At 36.5% G+C, this 25,371-nt stretch overlaps 1 protein-coding gene and 1 pseudogene across 8 annotated transcripts in view; both read right to left on the bottom strand.

The window, feature by feature from the left end:
• RALYL (RALY RNA binding protein like) overlaps nucleotides 1–25,371 on the bottom strand; it is a 718,293-nt gene that overhangs the window by 332,474 nt on the left and 360,448 nt on the right. The gene's annotated exons all lie outside the window — the stretch shown is intronic.
• LOC102902489 lies at nucleotides 16,928–18,336 on the bottom strand (annotated as a pseudogene).

Below are 25,371 nucleotides of genomic sequence, written 5' to 3'. Positions count from 1 at the left end.
GAATTCCATCTTATTGAAATAATTTTGAATCTTGATTCTGTGTTATGGCTATAGCAAGGCTACAACGTAATTTTAATGATAATAGGACATAACTACAAAAATTACTGAAAGAGCTTTGCAATTATATATTGAACCAATGATTATGCATAGGCTTAATGTTTGTTACCTATGAAGTTTAGCAAAGAGAAAAAAAATTGAAGTACAAAACCTCTGAACACCATTGAAGGGGTTTCATGTGATATTTCCCCTTGCTATTTTTAGGAGGATGATAGATTAATTATCTGACCTCTCTTTAGGGAAATGAACTAGGAAGATTGTGTGTTGCAAAATGTTCAGAGCAGAGGAATTAAACCACAGAGTGTTCAGTGTTATTAATGATAATGTATGGCCACTGGAGCTAAGAAGCTTTCATATGTTCCCTTCATTTCTCTAAGTAATTAGATCCTTTCATTAGAACACAATCAATTTATCATGTTCAATGTACAGATAATATGATGATTGATGTCTTTGCCACCAGCTACATGATATAGAAATATTATATACGAATTTTTAATAATTTTCTAAAACAGAGTGTCTGAATTTATTTTATATTCATATGTTTCTTTTCCCTTTTGGCATTCTTATTGTTCCTCTCCTAAAATTTGACATAGATTGTTAATTTAAGTTTCCATTAGCTCTCGGGTTCTGACATTACCAGATATTATCAGCAGAATATGATTAATATAATAATTGGGCTTTTAGCTATGAATTAAAATAATAAAATACATAGTATCTGTTTAAAAGTATTTTCCTGAACCTAATCTGATGTTCTAAAATATATTTTTTCACAACTATGTTCATTAATATTTCATAAACCATTATATATAAATTATGCACCTGTATATAAAATAGATGCCATTTCTAAGTTTGTTGTAGAATTAATCTCATCTGAAGTTAGTAAACTTGTATTATTTTAACTAAATAATACAATAACCTGCTAATTTAACATAAAATTAGTGACATGGAAATTAAACATAATGTCTATAACTGGCATATTGGACAGGCTGAATCTAATAGGATACAATTAGAAAAAAAGCTTTATTTTTTCAAACCCATATGTTCAATATGCTTTTGGGGATTCCCTTTCAGATCCCTTGAAACACCTCCATGAGATTTTGTAGCTTTGGAGTCATTGTCAATGATTAGAATGAGTCCTATACTGGAGAGTGGGGAAAAGGACAAAAACAAAAACAACTCAAACAATTATTAATAACTCCAGTCCTAAGTAAATATAAATTTCACATTTACATCCAATTAACTGTACTCTTCCCCCTTCATTTTGGGGTTGAACTTTGGGTCTGGAACCCCCAGTGGGGAAGGAAGTGGGACTTAGTCTTTAGCTCTCCAACTCTGTATTTTCCAGGGTCAGTGCAAGGAAAGGCAATTTAAGGCAGATGTGCAAAAAGCCTTTGTACTAATTTCTCTGTAGTTCTCACTTGGCTAATGCTTGTTGACCATCACGCCATGCCCTCCACTATGGCACATCTAAAAACGCCAGCCTTTGCGTAGGGCACATTTGTGCCTTCTTCAGAGACACTGCCCAGAACATATTCCCTTTGCATAGGACTGCACAGTCCCTCAAATGTGCTATGTGCGCTCTAACACCCCACCCATCCCAGCAACCTCTCCCAGTGGCACACCTTACAGCTTCTTTCTGCCTCATCTAGTAGCTCTTATGTTCAAGTCATGTTGATCACTTGAATCATTTCATCCACTGCAAACTTATACGTTGTACATATTCTTTTTTTAATGTTTTTTTAAAACATGTTTATTTATTTTAGAGACAGAGAGAGACAGAGAGACAGAGCGTGAGCAGGAAGGGGCAGAGAGAGGGAGACACAGAATCCAAAGCAGGCTCCGGGCTCTGAGCTGTCCGCCCAGAGCCTGATGCAGGGCTCAAACTCACAAACTGCGAAATCATGACCTGAGCCAAAGTAGGAAGCTAACTGACTGAGCCATCCAGGTGCCCCTACATTGTACATATTCTGCAAATGCAGAAATACAGACCTTTTCCCTTATCCTGCCCCCCGCCCCCTCTTTTTTTTTTTTAAACAAAACCAAGCTTGGAACAAAACCAAGGCATGGGAATCAGGTAATAGTCACTATGTTCATGTACATTCCTTAATGTCATGACCTGAGCCAAGCTCTTTCAAGAATTATCTTACTGAGTATCCCTCAAATGCAATGTTAGTTCTACACATTGCTGTAGCTGAGTACTTCATCAACTGAGGAGAATAATACTAGCCTGGACCTTCCAGAAGACCCCCAAATTTTAAAAGTATTCCCTTGGCTTAGAGGAGAAAGTATCAGTATCCTCCTGTGTGTGTGCGGCGCCGGGGGGGAAAAAGTGGGGTGGCGTCAATAGAAATAGAGGCGGGCATATGAAATCACACAATATTCTCCATGAAGCTGACAACTCTACTTCCATGGCTTTCCATGCCACCATTCTTTTGAATTTCTGGCCCTCTCTTATATGGGTGGAAGGAGAGTTAAAAGCTACTGAGCACATCTGTTGTCAGTTATTATGAATGTGTTTAGACATTCTTAGTAGACTGTAGACTATTCATCATCTGTTGTTTGATTATTGGAGTTTCAGCAATAATCTGAGACATCTAGAAGGTCCCATTCAATTGGTCCTTATATTTCATATAAGTACTTAATTTAAAATTTCAGTTAATAACTACAGCATGTTACAGTGTTTTCCCTAGAATATCCTTCATTTTGATTCTTAATCATAAAAGTTCTCCTACTGGAATAAGTTTGGAAATGCTGCATACTACATCTCTTCCCTGGGAGGTAAAAAAAATTCTGAAAAGCGCTATACAAAAAATATATACTTATTTAATTTTATTTATACATTTTTTATATAAGCTACTTATTTTTAGTTATTATATCTTATGGAATAAGTACTGCTAGAACACCATCTGAGGAACAAGTATTTAAAAATAACATTTAAAAAGTAATATAATACTTCTGAAATTCAATGTGATCACTTTGAAGACAAAATGAATTGTAGGTTAAAGTCAGTTATCAAAGCCTTAAAACATGAGTGGTTCTCTAGGACTTATCATCTTGCCACTCCATCTCAAAGAGGCTTGCAACTTCAAGTAAATGTAGGAATTAACAGAAAATCTACTCTGATACTCTAACATTTAGCTGAAAAGGCTGTATCTCAGTTTTGCCATTAGAATGAATGAAGAAAAGATCCACTTTTAATGTATATTTATTCTATGACCCTATGTTCTATGAACAGATAAAATGCAACATCAAGTACAAATAAATTTGTACTATACAAAATGTATAAAATTTAACTGGGCTACATCCCTACTTTTTTCCTCCTTAAGCACGAGCATTGCTACTTGAAGCCTTTGCTGAAGTTACTGATTGTTGTGCTTAATGATACGTTTAGTGGCAATCCATTTTTCAGGCTTGGACAGCTGAGACACCAATGTTGCTCCTTAATCCAGACAAAGTGAACCAAAATGAGTCATATAATTTTCTTACAGCGTTGTAAGAATCACAAAAATATATTATGTGGGACTCTAACAATACTGGGTCAAAACATAGGAAAGAACACGCCTCTTCAATAAGTCCAGAGCATTATCAGGCCATGAAATATGCTTATAAAAAATAAGAATATGAGATTAACCTTTAGCCCTAGGACCACCAGAAACCTGCAGTGGACAGTTTTTTAAAGAAAAGAAAACATTATTTAGTATTATTTTCTAGCTCAACTTTGCCATATTAGCTTAAGACCAAGCATTTAAATAGTTGCTTCTCTGGATAATAACCATCTGTAATTCAAATTATAGGTTCATTATACATTTATCAATACATCAAATGAGGGAAAGCTTCCTAATTTTCTAACAGATTGGATCTTAAGGCTTTATTTAGGGAATTATTAAGGAGACAGAATTTAGGCTTTGATTATGTCAGAACTGGATTTAAACTTCTGCTCTGTCATCTTCGTTGTTCATCACAAATTCTTTTAAGTTGGTTTTCTCACGTGAAAATGGAAATTGAACACCTCTAGGTTCTTAAAAGCTTAAATTTGGCTAGCACATGATAGTTCTCAAAACAAGGCTGGTGCCCTATTGGAATCAGGAAAGTATTCTAAAAAGCACACGTGCTAAGGGATTCCATACCTTTCCTTTTTCCAACCTGACACTATATCTCAGCATTCAGCATCCTGGACTGCAAGTACCTACTTACTTATGTGTACTTTGCATGATGGGTATGTGTATTTGCATGATGGGTATGTGTATTTTGCACTGATGTGTATTTTGAAGATAGGGACCATTTCTTGGTCCTCCTTTGTTTCCAATATACAGCAGATTAATAGGTGCATTTGGCATGTGGTAATATAAAAATAGTAAGAATTTTCTGAATTAAGTCATGTGACAATGCAAACATTTAGATGTGTTTTGCTTATTTTCATGATTATTAAAGTATATTTGAATGAAGCATAAAACGTTCATCTGAAAATATTTTATACTACGGTGTGGACATGAAAAGCAATAGTTGTTCAATATATATACACATATATGTATATGCAATATGTATGTGTGTATGTATTTACACTTAATGCAGACACACATTACTTGTATTTCCCTCATTAAAAAAACTTAGGTCTAGCACCTCCTTCCAGTGATACTAAATGCAGATTATCATCACTACTACGAATCAATAATATCCACTAATAATGTTGACAATTATATTCATTAATAAACATTTACTGAACTCATGCAATGACTTTAGAATGTACACAGCACCAAATCAGACTTTTCCCACAGGGCTTTTATTCTAAATTAGACAGACAGACCAGACACAAACATAGAGAATGAAGGTTAATGCATTCAGGGAAAGAATGAGTGACATCATGGCATATACATCAATACCTAATACTTAAAAGGAAAGTGAAAGATTCTAAATTGCTTAATGCAATTTCATCACCATTATTAAAAAAATACCTGTAACAGCCATCAGGACTCAAGCACACATTCTGGGAGAAGGTTGACACAAATGTCTCAAGTCAAGGAAGGACCCTGAATACATTCATCACTGAACAACTAGTAAGGCAGAAACAAGGGCTGCATTATCCTAGATTCTGAGTAACATGGCAGAGAACAGAATTGCTCCGGGGATAGCTATTCATAAAAGGCTTTAAATGGAAGTGAAAAATCACCTTTCTAGCAGTGTCTTTATGATCCTAAGAAGATATAAGAGATGGAAAGACATGTGTTTTAGTGGATCTATTATCTCTCTGTGATCATTATTTCCTTTTTTTTTTTTAACTCATGAATCTTTAACACAAGCTTTAATCAAGTTTCTTTTGCTTCTGCATATCTCAGTGATTACAAAATGATATTATTTCATGGGAAAAGAAACTTGAAAGAAATTACATTTAAATATTAATAACTTTTAAAAATAATAAATAACCAAAATGATTAAATCTCTATTAAATTAAATACATCCTTAAATATATTTATTAAATTTTAAATCTAGAAAGATATATATTTTTTAATTTTATTTATTTTTGAGAGAGAGACAGAGAGACAGAGCACAAGCGGAAGAAGGGCAGAGAGAGAGGGAGGTACAGAATCTGAAGCAGGCTCCAGGCTCTGAGCTGTCAGCCCAGAGCCCGATGCGGGGCTCGAACCCATGAACTGTGAGATCATGACCTGAGCTGAAGTCAGATGTTTAACTGACTGAGCCACCCAAGCGCCCCTTGAAAGATATTTAAGAAAGGTAAAAAAATTATGTGACTGTACTACATTTGTTTCCATATATTCCTCTGTATATGTTCTTCCATATAACCTGTTTTCATATCATCCAGATTTTTTTGTAATTAACAATATATCCACTATCACTGAATATGTGAGTAAACTTGACTTTGCAATCATGGGTTATAGTCAGACTCTGAATCTTTCTCACTGAATAACTACAGCTAGTAAGTTTACCATTCTAAGCCTGTTTTCTTGACTCTTTAGTAATAACTTATATCACAAGTTTTTGCAAGGATTTAGTAATACAAGAGATTTTAGCCTCCAATCAATGCTTGGCATCCAATACATACTATTTCATCAAAAATGTTGGTTTTATTTAGTAAGTTGTATAATTATTCAGGGATGTTTCCTTCACTCTACCAGAATTGTAAAACAATTTCATCATAAGATCTGAAAGTAAACAGGACGAAAGTTTACTACAGCTGAAAGATAGAGCTTTCATCAACTGATTTTATTACTCATATTCAGGAAATCAACAATTAGTTTGGAAAACCTTCCAAATCAACAATCTGGAAGCATTCTTAACCTAGCCACCCACAATTCTGATTTCAGTAAGAACACATGTAAAATGAAGAGCAAGAAGTCAATAATGTTATTTTATTTCATAAAGAAAGCATTGTTATTTATTAGAAGACCAAGAAAATGTTGGACCAGTTTCACCAGATAAGTAGAACACAGGGACAAGGAAATCAAAGACCAAATCACTACCATTGATTCTGTTACTAAGGCAGCTCAGTGTCTTAGTGTGCAGATAGATGGAGTCAAGAAATAAATCAAGAATGTAATCAATTACTTAGGAGTAAAGGAAATTTACATTAGTGTCTCATAGCATCCCAAACTACAGGTATCATTTAGTTATAAAAAGTATATATTTAATATTGGTAATTACAATGAGGCATAAATCTATAGCATATTTTATGAACTTATTTGTAGGTAATTGCCCTAATAGGTTCTAGACCACACTAACCCCTTATGGAGGGGTTGAGGACAAGTTCAAAGTCAGTTACTTTGTTAGCAGCTGAGAGGACTAGAACACAGCTTTCCTCGTATCTACCTGGGGTTTTCACTGAACACCATCTAGATTTTTAAATAGTTTTCTTACCATCATCTGTGAACTATAAATAGGAGGATAATAGCAATGTTCTGGAAAATATTCAATATTTTTAGCAGCACAAATCACATGGGTCATGTGAAGAACTGACAGCCTAGAGAGCCTTTAACAAGTAAGTGCACTTGGTTTCAGTTACATTATAGAATGGGGAAAGAACTGTGGTTCACATGCCAGCCTGATATATCATTACCAAGATAGTATGATTCTTTGCGGATTTATGCCTTTACACTCTTCAGAAAATAAAAGTATAATTTGAACAAAAGGCCAAGTTACATTTGCTGTAACAGTAGTTATCATGATTTAAGCATTCTTTGATATTTATTCGTTAACATTAACCAGTGATAATCACTATGATACCACAGTGTGATAGCACTGTTGGAGTATGAAGTTATGGTTAACCATATATGAACAGCAAATCACCGGCAATTTGTTAGCCACTTAGGAAGGACTCAGATACACTGAAGTTTATAGATAGGGAAATCACAATGAAGCTTTGTGTGGAACTCTTTTCTTCTGTTTTACACTAAAATAAGTATCAGTAAAAAAAAAAAAAAGACACCTCATTATCCTAATTTTATATAATTGATTATAAACGCTTTAAGTGGCTGCCTGGTGATTATATCAATCTGGAAATTTACTTGGTCTGATTAGTTGTAGACTATTTCAAGAACACAAATAATATTATGCAATAAAATATATCATAATTAAACTGTTACAGAATGTCCTCTATTGATTGGGATAGATAACTACTCCATAGTGTTGATTAAAAGTCTTTTCTCTGTGGAATAATCCATTGAGAAATTTGTCATAATGACAATTTCTGGACAAATTTTCATAAAATACATTGCTTACTGTATACCAGATACTATAATAAGCATTTTGCATGGATTATTCCATTTAATACTATTGATATCCTATAAAATGGGCTAATATTATCTTTAATAACAAAAGGGAAATAGATGTTTAGAGAATTCCAGTAACTTTTCTTTGTATACAATAAATCATCTTATTATTTATTTATGTATTTATTTATTTAAATTCAAGTTAGTTAACATAAAGTGTAGTATTGGTTTCAGTGATTCATCATTTACATATAACACCCAGTGCTCATCCCAAGTAGTGTCCTCCTTAATGCCTATCACCCAGTTAGCCCATCCCCCCACCCACTGCCCCTCTAGTAACTTAATTAAAGCGATATTTGGAGCTGGAACTTAAACAAAGATTCATCATTATATTAATAGCTTCCTAAGACATTTAAACCTAACAGTTACTGAACACATACTGTGCCAAGCCTCTGCAGAATACTTACCATGTTATCGGTTAATGCAGTTCTCACTACTCTATAAATTATATGTGCAACAAGATGGTATTATGTCAGACTCTGGGCATACAGAAATTAAATCTCTGGTGAATCTCTGTGTACAGTGAGTGAACATCTGGAGTTAGAATAGATAGAGACCAAACATATTTCATATATCACACATAACTATGGATACGGGGAAACAAATCATCAGAAAGCAAAACTATATAGTGGTTTTAAAACATGTTCTCAAGTTCTCTGACACTCAAATGGAAAGGTGAGGTCTCTATCAACTCCTTTTGAATTTGGCTTGTCTGGAACTAGTAGAAAGGAGAGGAAACGACACTGTGGTCTTTCTAAGGCTAATCCCTACAAGGCAATGCAACTTGGGTCCTACTTGCTGGAACACCTGCCCTTGGAGCCTTGAGCGCACATGGAAAAAGTCTAACCACAGAGTCACCATGCTGTGAGGCCAGGCGACACTGAGAAGCCACAAGCAGGTGCTTCGGCTGGCAGTTTTTGTCTTTGCAGTCTCCTGAATTAGGCACCAGATATATGAACGAACAAAGACTCCCGATGACTCTAGTTCCCAGACACTGAGCCGTTATGCAGAATTTGTGTATCAGCAACACATCACTCCTGCTCTGCCCTTTTAGATACTGACCACACAATCTGTGAGTATAATAAAGTAGTTGTCTTATGTTGATAAAATTTGGGGTAATCTGTTACGCAGTAACAGCAACTGGAACAATGCTTTTTAATAATTTTAAGGATAGTCATAATGATAAGATATGACTCTAACAGCAGAGATTCTTTAACTGTAACAGACCATTACCGAAAAGGACTTGAAAATATATTTTAGTGTGAAATATAGAGAATAAAATACATGGGCAATCAATTAATATTTCATTTATGGATTTCAAGCACATAATGAATGAATGAGTGGGATGAAGGTAAAATGATCTAAATCTGTGCTGTTCATGGTAGCTAGTCACTAGCCCCATGTGGCTATTGACTAAATTGAGATGTGTCTAAATGTGAAATACACACCAATTTGAAAACTTACTATGAAAAGAGATGTAAAAAAACCCATTGATAATTTACATTGATTAACCACCCAAACACTATTTTGGACACTCTCTCAATAGTGTTTATATTGATTACCCATTGAAATGATAAAATTTGGCTAGTGGGTTAAATAAAATGTCTCACAAAGTAATTTTCACCTATGTCTTTTTATTTATTATTGTTACTTTGACTCCAAGAAAATTTAAAATTTAACTGTGTTTCAAGTGACATATTTATTGGACAGAACTAGCCTAAACTATTATTCTTTCTTAAACTATTAGATACTTACTAAATAAAGAAATAGAATAGAATCTAATTAATAGTCCTCATCTTGCCATCACTTCCTGCAATAATGAAAAGCAAGAAGACTGATTTTGGTTTTCCTAATGACTTCTATAACCCAAGTCACTAATATGTGAATTTTAATTGCTATCACTCTAAAATAGGGACAACAAAAAAGACTTGGTTTTAGAAACACACAGTAAAGCTAATGGAGTCACATTAGATACTGAATTTTATTAAAGCAAAGATGCTTTATTTACTATTTCTTTGTAACTATTTAAAATTCTCGTTATTTTAAATTCTTTAATTTTACACTAAATAGCATGAATCAAAACTTTTCACATATTTTATTTTCTCATTAACTTTAAATTTCTTTTCTCTCCGCTCTGACCTCTTACCAATGGAACTGATTTATATTTTCCTAGATTTTCACATCTCTGAAACCAGAGATCAGAGTGATAAAAATGTGATAAATAAAATGATCTTGAAATGGAATCGAAATATCTTAGGCACTGTTAAAAAACATATTAACATTTCAAACATAAGAAGATCTCAAGATTTTCGTTAAATTGTGGAAGTTTTTCTTTGAATGTTAAAATAGCTGTGCACATACAAATTAGTATACATTTTAGCCTTTCTACCCCTCGTCAAAACCCACGCACTCTAACTGCAGGCTGACTTCTTTTTTCTGGCAAACTGGGGCTTCCCTTTACCACTTGCCATCCGTTCCTCTGTCACTCTTAATTCCAGACTTCACTCTATCTGCCAGGCTGCTTGAGAGCTGCCACGGGTTTCATCTTAAAAGCCTGACATTTAGCCTTTTCTTCTCAGCTTCAGTCAATCAACTATTTGAACTTTGTGAATGTACCTTGCAAAATAGGTGGATAGTGTCAACCTGACTAAAAACTGTGAGATTGACTGTTTCCTTCCCTCGAGAAGTGTGTAATTATGCCAAATGCAACTGTTGGCTTGCTTGTCTGATGGCCTTTCCATCATGCGCTCTCCTCAGAAAGACCTGAATACTGTCAGATAACAGCTGTGTGAAGCGGTCGGTGTCACCTCTGGGAAAACACCTGTCAGCTTCCATGTACAGTCAAAAGTTCAGCGAACAAGAAGACAGTCAAGGAGGCGGAATTACAAAAAGAAAAATAGATGCTGGTAGACCAGAAATCAGATTGGCCAGGAGTTCTGCCAATGACCAACAGTCGTCATGTTCTAGAACAGTATAAAAATCTGACTGAGATTTACAAATTCAAGTGCCTTCAGGAGCCAGGCAGGTAAAACGTATTTGTATTATTACTGCTACTAGTACTGTGAAAATCGTTGCTGGCTTGCTATATGCCAGGTATTATGTTAGGCAATATACAATATATTCATTTAACCTTCACACAAATGCTATGAGGGAGACACCATGATTCTCTACATTTTACAGATAAATAAACTAAAGCACTGAGTAATGTGCCCAAGGTCACACAGTAAACAAATGCGGGATTCAATTTCGAGCTGTCTACTACCAGAGACAGTGGCCTTAATCTCAAGCCATACTGCTCTTGGGAGTGGGGACACCTACGTAACCTGGAGAGCAAATGTATTACCTGAAGGCATTCAATTCTGATTACAAGAAGCAAATGCATCTGCAGTCCAATTCAGCTACTGATTTATCTACCATCACAGGCAAAATACAAGTTGGCACAATTTTTTTCTAAATTCCAGCCATGTGTTCTCATGTAATTTCAAATAAACATAAACATCTAGCTGTGCAACTAAATTTTACTGACAGTAATCAAAATGCATGCTTTAAAAAGTATTTCCTATAGTTATAACTACTTTACAGTATTCCTTAATCTTTAAATTCATTTCGTGTTTTATGTATAGTTCTCAGGTAAAGAAAAAATTAACAAAGATTTTATGGCTTACGTAAATAAAGTTTCTCTCTTCTTCAGTCTAAAATGAAAGTTTTAATGAGTTTTTTTTCAAACCAACAAATAAATGATCAAAGAAAAAAATATACTGATTGTTGCTGATGGTATGTTATTTTATGATCAAATCTATGCCTGTGACACTTTACTTTTAATATTGACTATTGGATAAACTATTATGAAATATTCTTTTTTTATAATTAAGGCAGGGTGTGATAGGATAATCATTTACTTTGCATCCAGTATTTTGATTTCCAAAACCTGTAGTCATCAAAGTTGAAGCTGCCTTCAGTTACTTGCTGTCTCAGAAGCAAGGTTGCTGACATAACTTCTCGTAATTTTTTATTCACTTAATTTTCTAGTATGGACTCTTGGATATGCAAGAGAGAATTCTCGCCCATCATCTGGACCTGATTAATAAATAAAGAAGGGAATGTTCAAGTCTGTGTGCATTATGGCACAAATTGATGTACCTGTGCGTTTAGACCCAGCTTCTGCTGTATCAGCAAGACAGATCCCCAAAGAATGATCCTTTATTGACTGAACCGTCCTCCCCCATCTTGTGAGGAAGAATACTTTCCATGCTGCATTAGACAATTATTGACCAGTACTAATGTCTAAAAATGTAAAGTAAATTGCCTCATGGAAAAATGTATTCTTAAACTAAACGAAAGCAAAAACAATTGTACCCCTTCTGGGATTCTATGGAAAGAAGCCAGCGTTTCAAACTATCTTTAGTTACATTTTAAAGGAGTTCAAATATTTTTTTAAATATTTATTTATTTATTTATTTATTTATTTGAGAGAGAGAGTGAGAGTAGGGGAGGGGCAGACAGAGATGGAGACACAGAATCTGAAGCAGGCTCCAAGCTCTGAGCTGTCAGCATAGAGCCTGATGCAGGGCTCAAACTCACCAATCTTGGTGAGATCATGACCTGAGCCGAAGTCGGACGCTTAACCGACTGAGCCGCCCAGGCATCCCCTTTTTAAAGGAGTTTTAAGGGGCGCCTGGGCGGGTCAGTCGGTTAAGCGTCCGTCTTCGGCTCCGGTCATGATCTTGCAGTTCGTGAGTTCAGGCCCTACATCGGGCTCTGTGCTGACAGCTCAGAGCCTGGAGCCTGTTTCAGATTCTGTGTCTCCATGTCTCTCTGGCCCTTCCCCTCTCCAGGTCTGTCTCTCTCACTCTCTGTCTCTCAAAAATAAAAATAAACATTAAAAAAAATAAAAAATAAATAAAATTGTTTTAAAATGAACTTCTTGTGTTTCATATAAAGGCATATATTTCAAATACAATATTTTGTATTTATATTTGATTATAAACAAACAATAGACACCTGTATTTAATTTTGACTTATAAATAAATAAGAAACAGACATACATGAGATTTCAATGGGAGATTCAGTAACAAAATAAATAGAAATACTTTGAATAGAAAAGACTTTTAATTTCAATTGTAAAATAAGAATATAATGTCATTATTATAAACCACAGTCATTTTTTTTCTTTTTCATTCACAAATCTGAGGTTGAAGACCTCTACATTATGAAGGGAGTGAAATTAAAATTAAAAAAAAAAAAAACCCTGTTATGACTATTGTGATACTGGGTGAAAATGGCCAGAATTTTCTTCATTCCTGAAACTTTTATATATCACATAAATAAGGGTTCAATTACGGACACAAAAGAGAAGAATATGATGAGAATTCTTTTTTTTAATTTTTTTAATGTTTATTTACACTTGAGAGAGAGAGAGGGGGAGAGAGAGAGAGAATAGGGGAGGGGCAGAGAGAGAGAGACACACAGAATCCAAAGCAGGCTGAACTGTCAGCACAGAGCCCAACACAGGGCTTGAACTCACAAACAGCGAGATCATGACCTCAGTCGAGGTCTGATGCTTAAGGGACTGAGCCACCCAGGTGGCCCCATGATTAGAATTCTTAATCAACTTTAGTCTGATGACAAAACAATGGAGACAAACCCAAAAATTTAGATTTGATGATGGTTTAAAAATGCAAGATAAAGCATCACTTATTCCCATTTTCAGCCATGACAGAGTTACTAAAATCATCTTGCCCTAAAACCTGAACAATGTATGTGAAACAAACACATTCAGACATTTAACAGCAGAAAATACAGGACAGAATACCCAGAAAAGGAAATGTGAAGTGAACTGGCTTTCTGCCAGGAGGCACTTGCTAGATCATTGCATAGGAAAGGTAGGCAAAGGATGCAGCTGAGCAGAGAGAGCAGGCTTTTTGAGTTGAGGAGGCAGAGATGTATGTGGGAGAGAATGGAGGTGGTTGGGATATCTAAGCATTGGAGAAAATGGAGCTTTGTGGAGAAAGACATCCAGAAGTCTGCAAAGGGGTTTGCATGAGGTTGTTGGCCATTCTAATGGGTGTGTAGTAGTATTTCATTGTTGTTTCAACTTGCATTTCCCTGATGATCACATATGACTTTGGTGAAGTGTTCGTTAAGGTCTCTGGCCATTTTTTAATCAGGTTGTTTGTTTTCAGCACGGACTTCAAAAGAGAGATTACAAACAAGCTAAAGATTTAAAGTAAAACATGAATATAATGAAGGGGAAATGAAGGGTATATTAAAAAGCCAAAGTGAACTTCTTTGGATTAAAAACCACAGTATCAGAAGTGAAGAACTTAATGGATGGAATTAATAGCTGACTGGAGACTACCTCCAAATTGATCATGGAAGACACAGCAGTATCAAATAGCCAAATTGAATCACAGAGAAAAATAAATGGAAAAAAAAATTACAAGTACTTCAGAAACCTGATAAAAAATATCAAGATGTTTAAAATACGTAAATTGGTGTTTAAGACAGAAGGGGAAAGCAGAAAGTATATTTGAAAAATATTCTAAATTTAATGGAACCAATAAACCTGTCAAAATCCTAAGCCAGATAAATTAAAAGATAGCCATACCAAAGCATATCCTAATCAAACTGCTGAAAACCAATGAAAAAGAGAAACTCTTAAAAGCAACTTGATGAAACGAGACTTTTTGTTTTATTTGCACATAGGAGCAAAGATCATCATAGCCTTTTCATCAGAAAATGTAATTAGAAATCAATGGAATGACATTTTGAAAGAGCAGAAAAAACCTGTCAAGCTAAAAATTCTATATCCAGCAAAATTGTCCTTCAAGAATAAAGACAAAGTATTCAGACAACCAGCAGCCAAGAGATTGATTGCCAGCATATCTGCATGATGATTTTCAGTAGAAAGAAAAGGTCACCAGAAGGAAACCTGGGTCTACATATGGAAACAAAGAACACTGGAAATGGTAAATATGTGGATAAATACAAGATATTTGCCAATTTTTAAATTTCTTAATTGTGCGAAGCAAAACGTTTAAAACAAAAATATTACTAATATATAATGAGTTAATAATATATGTAAAGTGTAACATTAAAAAATAGCTAATAAGGGCAATAAGCGACATAGTGAGATTTGAAGGTAGATTTTTAGTGGTCCTACAAAGATAGGTTATATGTTAAGTGTTGGTCCTGCTTTGTCGCAGAAGTCCTGTTTTATGCCTTTCATACTGACATAATTATTGACGAGAACACTTTCACTCTCAAAGGAGCCCTAGTTTTTAGAGAATATATTATATGGTATCTCTAATGAAGTGAGACAATGTGCCAATATTTATGCCACAAATACTGGTTTAGAGCAATAGGTAAATCTGATGCCTGAGAATCTTCTAGGGAGCCTGTTAAAAATAGAGCTGTCTCCCCTCCCTCGACACTCTCCCCAATCCTAGTAAATCTGGGGCAGGACTTAGGCCTTTAAAAATTTAACATATTATTTGAAACAACTCAAATTTTGAGAATCCTCTATTGTAAAAAAAAAAAAAAAACTTTCAATTACTAAACCAATAGCAAACACCAATGTAAACATCTTGTGCAGAAATTAACACACTTTACCGCTACAAGGCTTTCAAGGGATCCTTATGGCCTAAGTTTTTCTTTCTAATATACTGTGTAGCCCAGAAAGATCTTGGAAGGCCTTTTTAACTAAACCACTAACAGGCCTCTCAGTCCTATGGAAGTCATGAAGAAAAAAGTGAGGTAATACTGTAGTTCATTTCTTATGCTGATAATTTGAATTACTCTAAGATGTGATTATGTCCATATTCAGTGAAAATGAAGAATGGAAAGAAGTTGTTCTATGAGACGGGAGAAATTTAAAAAGGAACTGTAAATAAGACAATCATATTCAGATATATGAACATAGTCACTTTGAAAAACCTAACATAATCACAGACTTAAGAGTATGTTGGTTGTGTAAAACAGCATTAACTCTCTTATTTTGTTTTATTTTATTTTGTTTTATTTTACTTTACTTTTAAAAAATGTTTAATATATCAAAAGGCCTGCTTTAAAGACATGCTAGTGCCACCTGAAAATAATCCCAATAACCCATCAGGAACATGCTCAAGTTGACCAGCCAACTGTTATTTCTAAACTTCTGTGTGTTTGTGTGTGTCTTTTAAATTGAAGCCAAGGGGCTCAGGTGATTGCTCCTTCCACATTGTGCATCCTCAGTTACCCAAGTGGTGTCCATCTGTTCCCAAGAGTGAGCAGGGCACAGAAGCCCTGCAGTGGTGGTGAGGGAAAAACAGACAGCCCCAGATAGCCAACTTTTTCAAGCATACCTCCCTCACCCCTGCTCAAAAGGAGATCCTTACTTCTAACCAGAGTATTCACCTCAAATTTTGGCTCCCAATGACCAGAATGTTTTTCCTACTTTAGGAAAACAAAACAAAACAAAACAAACAAACACACATATCTACACACACACACACACACACACACACACACACACACACACACACACACATATACTTTTTTTTACATTTAAATATAAAAATACTATTCTGCTTTGTGTTATAAATGGAGGACCAAGCAATAAGAACTTTTTCTTCTAAGGTAGGTCAATCCATCCTTCTGCTGAGCTTGTCTTCAGGTGAGGGCATTTATTTCCAGGTAAGGGAAGCACTGTACCAGGAGGACAGGGGTATTTTCCTGCTTGGTTCTTTCCTAAGTCTCACTTTCAATAGAAAGCTGGTTATAACTTCATACGAAATGGAACTTCCCACCAAGAGAGGAAATCCTAACCTAATCCCAGAGTAAGTAACCCATCCCCCCACTCCAGAACTCAGCTACCTCAAAGAAAAAGCTCTCCCCCTCCCTTCACAAATACTATGCTCTGTCCAGATAGCTATGCCTATTGGACAAACACACCTGATTAAAAGGAAACAGTGGTTATGTCTCCCCACCCCCTCCCCACTAATGTACTAGACAGCTTCAGTAACAGGGAAAAAAGGGGGGGGGATGTAAAAAGATTAAGAACTTGACCCTTCTATCCTGGTCAAAAGAAAGCAAGAGATGTTAACTGGGCATGAGGAATAAAAAAAGACCTTGATATTCTGACCTTTGAGTTACAGCTATTAGGACAGTCAAGAGAGGGGCAAACACGGAGGCAGGATGGAGAATTAAGGGTTTGATGGCTGCAAGTCTAGTCCACTAAGTTTTTGTACTGGAAGTGTTCATTGCCAGTTTCAATGAGAAGACACATGCGGATGAGGGCTCCTGTCACCAAAAAGAGGTCACAGTTGGCAGAGGGGCGATGGTCTTCAAAGTAACCTTTCTCCTGGCCGACAGTCCAGGGAATGTGGATGCTAGCACCTCGGTTGGACACGCTGGCAGAAAAGTCATTATTGTTGGAGGTTTTGTGGAATCCCGTTAGGCGCTGGGCATTATCCAGGCCCGCCTTGGGATCATAGGCTTAGATGTGGTATTGGTGCCACTTGCTCAGTTTCTCGATGGACTCCTCAATGTACTTCAGACCATTCTCCTCTCGCATGGCCTTGGTGCTGAAGTCGGTGTGGCAGCCGGCACCATTGCAATTCCCAGGAATGCGCTTAAAATCGAAGGTTGCTATCACTCCACAGTCTTCACATACACGATGCAAGATGAAACAGGCCATCCAGAGATGATCTCCCATGTTGGTTCCTTCACAGTGTCCTATCTTGAATCCCACTGGGCAGGCATGACCTCAGCATTTGTCCCACCAATCTTGATGCTGGTGTACAAGCAGGCCTGGTAGTGAGCCTCCACAATGTCCCATGCCACAGTAGTGTATGGACCTTGGGGCCCAGGGAAGCCGTTGGAAGCCCAACCAAAAGGGGGCCCACCTGTGCCCATGAGAGTATATTCCTGCTCCATTCCAAACCAGGTGTGCTGATTGCTCACCATGTCCAATATCTGTTTACAGGTATGCCTTAAATTGGTCTCTGCAGGCTTTCGTTTGTACTTGAAGACTTCACAGAACACCAGCTGTTTGGGGTCCTTGCAGAAAGGGTCCCGAAATATGGCAGCAGGAACAAGATACATGTCAGTGTTGGAGCCTTCAAACTGAAAAGTACTAAAGCCATCAAAATTCCACTGAGGCAACTCTTCTATATCCTTGGGTTCACTTTCCAAGGTCCGGGTCTTGCAGCGCAGGCCTTCTCCAGCACCATCAATCCAAATGTACTTGGACTTTCTCACCCTGAGGCAGGGACATGTACACATGCTTGATGCCTTTGTTCATGTGGGGACTCGCAGAGGTGGCCATGGTGGAAGCTGTTCTGGGCTGCGAGCAGGCAGCAGGGCGGGTGGGCTGCGAGAGTGAGGTGTGGCGAGAAGAGGAGGCTGGGTGTACTGCTTAGATGCTCCGCTCTTCTCCCATTCTCAGCTCTCTCTTATTTTATTTATTTTTTTACTTTTTTAACGTTTATTCATTTTTTTGAGAAACAGAATGGGTGGGGGAGGGGCAGAGAGAGAGAGAGGGAGACACAGAATCTGAAATAGGCTCCAGGCTCTGAGCTGTCAGCACAGAGCCCAATACAGAGCTTGAACCCACAAACTGTTAGATCATGACCTGAGCCAAAGTCAGATGCTCAACCGACTGAGCCACCCAGGTGCCCCATTAACTCTCTTCTTGTAAAGAGATGGGGAAACTGAGGCTTAGTGAGTTTCAATAATTTAAATAACTCATCCAAAAAATAATAATTCTTGGTTCTAGAAAAAAATTATTTTGTTGCCTGGTTCTTATTTCAGTTTTTTTCAACGTTTATTCATTTATTTTGAGAAAGAGTGACAGCTGAGTGGGGTAGCAACAGAGAGAGAGGGAGAGAGAGAATCCCAAGCAGCCTCCATGCTGCCAGCACAGAGCCTGACCTGGGGCTCTATCTCATGAACCAGGAGATCATGACTTAAGTTGAAATCAAGAGTTGGATGCTTAATCAGCTGAGCTACCCAGGCACCCCTCAGTTTATTTTTAATCCCATATTACCCAGTAAAGTTTGGATTATTTACTCTCAAGATGTACTGTCCAAGTCTGCCCCTTCAATAACTTGGATAATTGAACCTTAAAAGTCTGCGACCATCTGAAAAAAATCATATGAGTATGAAATCTCATTTAGTTACATTATTTCTAAATAGACATCCAGAGGGTCAAAATATGCTTTTATAGTACATGAATAAAATGGCTAGGGAAAGCAAAAGTGCCTACTGCTATATAATACGTATGATGTACATGAAACCAAAAAGTAAATAGCTCTAACATACATAAAGAAATTTTTAAAATCTTTGGTTTTGCCATAGCTTTTTAAAATCTTTAACCATTCACTGTTTAAATTCAGTTTCTAATTTGGGAACATATCTTACTCTTTGAGATTGTTTGGTTTTTTTGTATTCCATACCCTGCCCCATCACTTTTTCATAGTGTAAATATTTTTGGGAGTTTGTCGGTTTTTTGTTCCAATGCAGCGAAATATCATCAGGACATAGTTTAAAAGTTCTCTTGTTGCAGAAACACTTTCTCTGAAAAGGGTAAAGAATAAAGTGTATAGAATGAGAAAGTATGAAATTTTCTATGCAATTCAAGATCATCATTCTTTCTTCTAAAGACATCCAAATGGCCTACGGTCTAATGGCCTCTAGGAAAAAATACACACCATAATATTTCCATTATGGATGGATACTAGTAGCCAAATGGCTGAACTTTTGCTTGACCTAATTCAAACGAATTGGTTTTGTGTTCAACATATTAAAGCACAAGGCAATTAATCCCTTTCTTCTTAAGTTACTGGAGGGGGGGATGGGATAAAGAAAAGAAGGAAACTAACAATTTTGTCCTGCTATATTTACTTTATACAAATTATTTTATTTAATCTTAATAATCCTTTGAGGTAAGTGGTAATACCACATTTTACAGATGAGGAAATTGAGGCAGCTCAGAATGGTTATGTAAATCGTTCAACATTCAGTATGAATAAATAGCAAAGTTAAACTTTGAATCCAAATTAATGTGACTCTTAATCATTTCAGTGCACAATCTGGAAATAAGGCCTACTCAATAGTAACTTCAGGAAAATTCAGTAATTTGTCCTTAGAAGTAGCTGTGATATTTTCTAAGTATTTTCTGGGTATTAAAAAAAAAAACAAACACCTAGTCATAATCACTGCATGGTTTGTGTCAATGGAGCCCAAAATACCTGCTCCTGCAAATCACTTTACCTTCCAGAACTTCCTGAATCTGCCCAAACTTGATCTCTTTTACAGCATTTGCATTTCCTGACAGATTACTGCTGCCTATGCCCAACCTTCTGGCTGAGTCAGACAATGCCCATTTCACGCTGGGAAGCTCAGGCTGCCTGTAGACATGATACCTATGGTTAGAATTCAGTCTCTAGCAACGTCCCATAGCAAACCACAGATGTTTCTTAAAAGGAGTGCAATTATTTTTAGAAGATGGAACACATATATAGTCCAAAACCTAGAGGTCCACTTGCTAAAGTTCCATTCAGCAATCCTCTTTGCCATGGACACTTGAAGTATCATTATTGGATCTGCTACATCATGAGCTCTTTGTGGCAGGGAAATTTAAACTGCACCCTGAACTTGCTGTGGAGCCTTCTCTTTTTCTGGTCCCCACTCAACACTAGCAGCCTGTCACTTTGTAAATGGGTCAAAATTACACAAATGTGGTATATGTAAATGGTCCACACCCTTTTGAAAAGGGAGTAGAGGGAGATTTCTGATGGGTACTTTCACCAGCGGTGAAAAAGAACCTTATTTCTTCATCAAGGGGACTTGGCCTCCCCTTTAATCAGGGAACTCTGGATCTGTGAATTGACATAGGTCTGGAAATGGAGTGAGAAGCCATGGCTCACCATTGTGGAGACTTCAGTCAGGTTTATGGCTACCAGACCTAGAGCTTTTTCGGTTGCACAGACCAAGTGATATTCTCCTAGTCTGCCCATTTATTTTGCTAGGGACATGATAATCTACCTCCAAAGATCTCCAGGGGCGAAGGTATTCTGATGGCCTGTGGGTCTCTGCTGCCCTTTAAAATAGATGTTTCTACCTGTCTTTGGCAATTAAATGCTGCCACAGGATCCTGCTACTCTGAGATCCTATAATGCCCACTGAGATCAGGGTACCCATTTTAACAGTAGTGTGCTAGGTTGCATAATGTCTTCCCTTCCTCCCTGCAAAGATGTCCACATCTTAATATCAGAAATCTGTGAATATATTACATTACATAGTAAAATAGGCCTTGTAGATATAGTTAAGGATCTTGAGATGGACAGATTATCCTGGATTGTCTGGGTAGGTCCAATGTAATCACAAGGGTCTTTTTAAGACATAGACAGGAGGTCAGAGGAAAGAGATACTACACTGTGTGTTGAATATAAAGAAAGGGACCATGAGCTGTCTCTAGAAGCTGAAAGAGACAAGAAGTAGATTTTCTTCTGGAAAAAGGAAGCAGCCCTGCCAACATCCTGGATTTAGCCCTGTGAGACTTATTTCAGACTTCTGACTTCCAGAAATACAGTAGAATAAATTTATGTTGTTTTAAATTACTAAATCTCTGACAATTTGTTATAGCAGCAATGGTAAACTAATACAGATATCACCCTATAAAATAGTGCTTCTCAACCAGGATTAATTTTGTTCCCTCTAGGGAACAATCAGCAATATCTGGAGGCATTTTTGATTGTCATGATTCAGGGGAGGGTAATACACAGAAAAGTCCCTCAAAACAAAGAATTATCCTCTCCAAAATGTCAATAGTACTAGATTAAAAATTCCTGCCCTGCATCATGCATGACCGTGAAAGGCAAGTAACCACTAAGTTTTTCAAGACTGTAGGTGTTCCCTCACTAATATATTTTTCAATGCCTCACCGAGGGCAATGTCTTTCAGACCTTCTCATGAAGCATAGTTGCACACAATAAATCCAGTCCAATGTTTCTTCTTCTTCTTTTTTTTAATGTTTATTTATTTTTGAGATAGAATGTGAGTGGGTTAGGGGCAGAGAGAGAGGGAGACACAGAATCTGAAGCAGGCTCCAGGCTCCGAGCTATCAGCACAGAACCTGACACAGGGCTCGAACTCATGAGCTGTGAGATCATGACCTGAACTAAAGTCGGACACTCAACCGACTGAGCCACCCAGGCACCCCCCAGTCCAACATTACTAAATCTCTAAGTCTTTGGTTTCCTTCCTCCATATCATACTGAAGTAGCATGTCAGCTTCGTTAACTATAGGCTACTGTCATGGAGTCTAACTTTAAGCCAATGAACCACATAATCCTTCAGAACCATCTCCTACTGCACCAGCTAGTCCATTTAAAAACAGAATCTCCTTAATTGCTCCCATGACAAAAAATAAATGCTATCATGTGATGTAATAGATATGTTACCTAACACAATGTGAGTATCATATTGCATGTAACAAGTCAATGTTTTACACCTTAAAGTTATACAATGTTATATGTCAACTATATTTCAATAAAAATATTAAAAGAAAAATTTAATTACCTCCCCAACCCTGAGTCTCCAGCAAATATACCCTTATCAATGAATTCAGCTAGATTTGGGTTTTTATTTCATTTGCTTTGGTCTAACATCCATAGACTCCTTTCCCATTCATTCCTTAGGTTTCAGTCAACATATTTGCAGACTTGGAATTCTTTCATGTGTAAGCTATTTCTTCCCGGGTAATTTTTATGTACCCATCCTTCTTGGAACATGATGAGATTTGATCTTAGTTACAGTTATAGGAAGTTTTGACATCCTCCTTCCACATGTTCACCCTAGATAAGGTTATCAGAAGATTATCAAGCAGAAGGCTAGTCTCAGATACTGGAAGGAAAGCTACTTCTAATGGGATGGGAGTCTCAAAGTGATCTGGAGGCTCAAGAGTGTCAATGTCATCAGCATTCAACAACACACATACCCATCCCAATATTCAGAGTCCCATTCTTGATCAGTTAATGCCCTCCCTTTCATATGACAAATCTGCTGAGACTGAATTCAGTGAGCATTGTAATACAGATTTTCAGCAATATCAACCCTGCAGTTTCCAGAAATAAGATCTTAGTTTAGGGCTATATGGAACCTCTCTGATTCTCAGATAGTGATTTAAGTTGAGAGTTAACAGGTCTGAGCTTGTCATTTTCTCTTTGCTATTTCTCAAGTACACTCAAAAGAACCCATCCCACACCACAATCCTCGCAGTCATCCTCACAGTCTGATTGGCCGCATGCAGTTCCACATGGGCTCCCAAGGCCCATCACAATCAACTACAGGCATTCACTCATGCATTAATTGCATACATATTTATTGAGATTTATTCTTTACTAGTTCTTTTTCTGGGAGTTGTTAAAGATTCTAACAACTTACCAGAATGTTTAATGTGTTCAATAAAAGTTTGAGAACAGATTATTATTAAACAGATCTTTCTTCAACCTTAATAATCTCTTATAATGCATTTGTATTTGTAACATTTATAAAATGTTTTTGTATACAGCCTAATCTTACTTAATCATAGGAAACTTCTTTAGAAACTATCAGGAGTTGGGGTGTCTAGGTGGCTCAGTCGACTAAGCATCTGATTCTTGATTTCAGATCAGGTGATGACGTTGTGGTTGTGAGATTGAGCCCTGAATGTGGAGCCTGCTTAAGATTCTCTCTCTTTCCCTCTGCCCCTCCCACTCTAAAAAAAAAAAAAAAAAAAAAAAAAACAAGGAGAAAAAGAAACTAGCATGAGTTTAGTAAGACTAAATAATACTAAAATAAATATTTCCTGTTTTGATACTAGACATGGTACATAAGTTAAATGATACTGATCTTACAATTCTTTATTTTGGCAAGGTATTTCATAAACTTTCCTATGCCAGCCACATAGGCAACTTAGAGAAATCTGACTATATAAACTTACAGGTTGGTGGATTTACAAGTCTTTGAAATTCTGCACTCAAGCAGTATTAATTATTTTATCATCATCTACATATATAGTTTATATAGGCCTGGAGAGAGATCTTCTAGGATGTAACTTAACACTGTCCCATTCATTAGTCACCAGAAGGTAGGTGGCTGGAGTCTGGGAGAGGTTGCTAATAGAAAATAGAATAAAAATTTTAAAAGACATTTTTAAAGAGAGATCATAGAACAAAACTAACAAAATGAACATCAGCAGTGATAAAATATAAAGCCTTGATTTTACATTCAGATAAGTAAATTGCATTAACACAGTATGAAAGAGCACTTGCCTAATTGTATTTTATATGAAAAACACTTTAATATTTTTTGATTGAAAAATCATTACAATGTAAAATAAAAGCACTCCTAAGTAAGGCATCCATTAAACTTGGATTGCATTAATATAACTGTGATAAATTACAGGTTGAAAGGTTTAGGTCCTAGGAACACCTTCCCTTCTAAGTTCAGACAATAATTGAAAAAGTCTATATATTTAAAGTCCTCACTGTATACAAAAGTAACCAAAATTTGAGGAGAAACCAGGCAAGGACAAGAAAGGAAACAATAAAAGGTTTAAAAACCATTCAAGAGAAAAATGTCGAAGGGCTTGGACTATTAGCAGAGAAAAACAAACAAACAAACAAACAAACAAAAACAGCTGGGAGAATGACAGCAGTGTTCATGCATTTGGATGGACATTAAATGGATAAAGTGTTAGGCTTCTCTAAAGATGCAGATGGTGAGCTTAGGACTGTAGTAAACATCACAAAAATACAGAATTAAGTTTAGTCCAAAGATATATTCCACAATAATAATAGTCACTCTTGAAAGTGTTCAAAAGAGGGGCGCCTGGGTGGCGCAGTCGGTTAAGCGACTGACTTCAGCCAGGTCACGATCTCGTGGTCCGTGAGTTCGAGCCCCGCGTCAGGCTCTGGGCTGATGGCTCGGAGCCTGGAGCCTGTTTCTGATTCTGTGTCTCCCTCTCTCTCTGCCCCTCCCCCGTTCATGCTCTGTCTCTCTCTGTCCCAAAAATAAATAAATAAAAAAAAACGTTGAAAAAGAAAAAAAAAAGTGTTCAAAAGAAGCCAAATTACCATTTGTAACAGATACTATAAAGGGGCATTTGTATTTGTATAATGGGTATAAGATTGGGCTGTGAATATCTATGGCCTCTTGCTTTCTAAGATTCATTATTCTGAGTACATAGAGCACCTGCTAAAAAGAGATTTATAGCAAGAGATGATAGAGAAAGGCAGAACTACTTAACTTGTATCTTTGGACCACTTTTTTCCTCAAATATATTGACCTTAAGGCTGGAATTGATAGAACAAACATGGTTAGAAGACTTAAATCTCACAGAGGTAAGACAACTGTAAAATAATGCTCAGTCACCTGAAATTAGTTTATGTAATGACATTTTTTCTTTTTGTTCCATATAGATATATCTTCAACTTTTCCAGGAAAATTTTCAAAAACACTTGTACATACATGTCAAAATCTAGGAACTTCTGAATTCATACTTAAATCT

This window comes from Felis catus, chromosome F2 (genome assembly GCF_018350175.1).
Source record: "Felis catus isolate Fca126 chromosome F2, F.catus_Fca126_mat1.0, whole genome shotgun sequence".
Taxonomy (NCBI): domain Eukaryota; kingdom Metazoa; phylum Chordata; class Mammalia; order Carnivora; family Felidae; genus Felis; species Felis catus.
The sequence above is the reverse complement of the archived record's forward strand: the minus strand, read 5'-3'. Positions and strand labels throughout refer to the sequence as shown.